Below are 4189 nucleotides of genomic sequence, written 5' to 3'. Positions count from 1 at the left end.
TATCTAATAGAGATTGGAACACACAAATCTTGTAGTGCAAAGGGACCTTACACCCTGAACATTGACATAACGACCTGGCACAGACCTCAGAAGAAAGGGCATAATCCATTCTCCCCTGAACCAGGGAAGCCATCCACGAAACATCCAGGCTGGTCTATAACATCACCTGGAAGCAATCCTCTACCACGGAAGACCTACACTGCTCTGACTTCGACCTGCTCAAAAGAGACTTCCCTTAACACTGAGAAGACTTAACAACAACGACCTGCTTACAGGACAGGTCTCCCTGCATTGCCCTTTGATTGTGAGGTGAAAGGAGAGGATGCTCCACATCCTGACTTCAATGTAAGATATGCAGATTCCAGGATCTTTTTTTTTATCTTTATTTAAACACCGTGATTACAAACATGATTATAGTTGTATGATTACAGTCATGTAAAGAGCACCCCCCTTCACCGGTGCAACATTCCCACCACCAATTTCCCAGATCTCCCTCCTCCCCACCCCCCTACACCTGTACACGAGACAGGCTTTCTACTTCCCTCATTCATTCACATTTTATGATAGTTTTCAGTGTAGTCATCTCTGCAACTGCACTCATCACTCTATGTGATGAGCTGCATGTCCTGAGCTGCACCTACCAGCCCTCATCTCTCTTGTCTCTGAGATACTGTTAAAAATGTCCTTCATTTTTCTTAAAGCCCATAGATGAGTGAAACCATTCTGCGTCTTTCTCTCTCCCTCTGACTTACTTCACTCAGCATAATAGATTCCATGTACATCCATGTATTGGAAAATTTCATGACTTCATCTCTCCTGATGGCTGCATAGTATTCCATTGTGTATATGTACCACAGTTTCTTCAGCCACTCATCTGTTGAAGGGCATCTTGGTTGTTTCCAGAGTCTGGCTATTGTAAATATAGGAATATTGTGAATATAGGAGTAAGGAAGGGATTTTTGTATTGTATTTTTGTGTTTCTTGGGTATATTCCTAGGAGTGGTATAGCTGGATCGTATGGAAGCTCAATTTCCAGTTTGTGAAGGAATCTCCATATCGCTTTCCATAAAGGTTGTACTAGACGGCATTCCCACCAGCAGTGAAAAAGAATTCCTTTCTCTCCACATCCCCGCCAGCACTGCTTGTTTTCCTTTTTTGTGATGTGTGCCAATCTCAGTGGCGTGAGGTGGTACCTCATAGTAGTTTTGATTTGCATCTCCCTGACGATTAGTGATGTTGAGCATCTTTTCATGTGCCTTTTGGCCATTTGCCTTTCTTCTTTTTCAAAGTGTCTGTTCATTTCTTCTCCCCATTTTTTGATGGGGTTAGTTGTTTTTTTCTTGTATAGTTCTGTCAGTACCTTGTAAATTTTGGATATTAGCCCTTTATCTGATGTGTATTGGGTGAATAATTTCTCCCACTCAGTGGGTGGCCTTTGTATTCTGGGCACTATTTCCTTTGAGATGCAGAAGCTTTTCAGCTTAATATAGTCCCATCTGTTTATCTCTGCTTCCACTTGCTTGGAAAGTGTTGTCTCCTCCTTAAAGATGCCTTTAGTCTCAATGTCCTGGAGTGTTTCACCTACATGTTGTTCTATATACCTTATAGTTTCAGTTCTGATATCAAGGTCTTTAATCCATTTGGATTTTACCTTTGTACATGGTGTTAGCTGTGGGTCTGAGTTCGCTTTTTTGCAAGTGGCTAACCAGTTATGCCAACACCACTTGTTGAATAGGCTTTCCCTGCTCCATTTAGGATTTCTTGCTCCTTTATCAAAAACAAGGTGGTTATATGTCTGAGGAACCTTCTCTGAGTACTCAAGCCTATTCCACTGATCTGAGGGTCTGTTTTTATTCCAATACCATGCTGTTTTTATAACTGTTGCTTTGTAATACAACTTAAAATTGGGGAAAGTAATGCCTCCCATATTCCTTTTCCCAAGGAGTGCTTTAGCTATTCGAGGTTGTTTGTTGTTCCAGATGAATTTCAGAAGTATTTGATCCACTTCTTTGAAAAATGTCATGGGTATCTTTAGAGGAATCGCGTTAAATCTGTACAATGCTTTTGGAAGTATTGCCATTTTAATGATGTTGATCCTGCCAATCCATGAGCATGGTATGTGTTTCCATTTCCGCGTGTCCTCTCTTATTTCTTGGAGCAGTGTTTTGTAGTTTTCTTTGTATAGATCCTTCACATCTTTAGTCAGGTTGACTCCAAGATATTTGAGTTTGTGTGGAACTAATGTGAATGGAATTGTTCTCTTAATGTCCATTTCTTCCCTATCATTATTAGTGTATAAAAAGGCCATTGATTTTGTGTGTTAATTTTGTATCCTGCCACTTTGCTATACAAATCTATTATTTCTAGAAGCTTTTTGGTAGAGTCTTTAGGGTTTTCTAAGTAGAGTATCATGTCATCTGCAAACAGTGAGAGCTTGACTTCTTCCTTTCCTATCTGGATTCCCTTGATATCTTTTTCTTGCCTAATTGCTATAGCAAGTACTTCCAGTGCTATGTTGAATAGGAGTGGTGAGAGAGGACAGCCTTGTCTTGTACCAGAATTTAGAGGAAAGGATTTTAGTTTTTCTCCATTGAGGATAATATTTGCCACTGGCTTCTGGTAGATGGCTTTGACTATATTGAGAAAGGTTCCTTTTATTCCTATCTTGCTGAGAGTTTTCATCAAGAATGGGTGTTGAACCTTATCAAATGCTTTTTCTGCATCTATTGATATGACCATGTGATTTTTATTTTTTTTTTTGTTGTTTATGTTGTGTATTATATTGATAGATTTATGGATGTTAAACCATCCTTGCATTCCTGGGATGAAACCTACTTGATCAAAGTGAATGATCTTCTTGATGAGGCACTGGATCCTGTTCGCCAGGATTTTGTTGAGGATCTTTGCATCTGTGTTCATCAGGGATATTGGTCTGTAATTTTCTTTTTTGGCAGCATCTCTATCAGGTTTTGGTATTAAGGTGATGTTGGCTTCATAAAAGCTATTTGGAAGTATTCCTGTTTTTTTGATTTCATAAAAGAGCCTGGCCAGAATTGGTAGTAGTTCCTCTTGAAAGGTTTGAAAGAATTCATTCGTGAATCCATCAGGGCCTGGGCTTTTGTTTTTGGGTAAATTTTTGATTACAGTTTTAATTTCCTCAATAGTGATGGGGGTGTTTAGATATGCTACCTCTTCTTTATTCAACCGTGGAAGGTTATATGAGTTCAGAAACTTATCCATTTCTTCCAGGTTCTCATATTTAGTGGCATAGAGTTTCTCAAAGTATTCTCTGAATACCCTTTGAATCTCTGCAGTATCTGTAGTGATCTCCCCCAGATTCCAGGATCTTTAATACAGAAACATGATACCAACAACAGAGACTGTGTGAAAAATAAAAGTGTGTTGGCACTACAGACAATGTATTGGATTGGACGATCTAGCTTGCCTGGAGCCTAGACTTGGTATTGTGTCAGGAAACTTCAGGGGTCTGGTCTCTTTGTACTTAGGCCATGGTTATTTTTTTCCATGTCCCTCATATTTTGGTGGGCCTATGCAAACAACAATTGCCACTCTAACACCATTTTACTGTGCTCCTTTGACTCTAATCCTTAAAAAGAACTCACTTAAAATTTGAGGTTAACTTAAGCTAATATGCATGTATATGGAAATTTAAGAAAATACTATGCCTGTAATGTTTAAGGAGTTACGTAAGTTTTATGGCTTTAGATTGCCTTGCGTACTGTTAAGAAATATTATAATGTGTTACAATCTGGGGACTTGAGGGACAAAGTAATTGTACATAGATTCTGTCTTATTTATCTTAATGTTCTTTGGCTGAAATTTCAAAGTTAAGATATCAGCAAGGGGACTTCTGAGAATTATGTTATGGGTGATTGTCCTTCCACTGTAACTTTACCTTGTCCTCTTTCTTTGCACCCTTGTTCTCATAATTAAAAATAAAAATTAAAAAAAAAATAACCTAAAAAAAAAAAAAAAAAGAATAGACTAGACCTGAAAAGAGAAATGGAAGAAAGAGGCCTAGTAGATATATATAGGACACTCCATCCCCAGAAACCTGGATACACATTTTTCTCCAATGTACATGGGACATTCTCCAGGATAGACTACATGCTGGCACATAAAACATACCTCCATAATATCAAGAAGATATAAATTTTGCAGGCTACCT

This window comes from Suncus etruscus, chromosome 3 (genome assembly GCF_024139225.1).
Source record: "Suncus etruscus isolate mSunEtr1 chromosome 3, mSunEtr1.pri.cur, whole genome shotgun sequence".
Lineage (NCBI taxonomy): Eukaryota > Metazoa > Chordata > Mammalia > Eulipotyphla > Soricidae > Suncus > Suncus etruscus.
The sequence above is the reverse complement of the archived record's forward strand: the minus strand, read 5'-3'. Positions refer to the sequence as shown.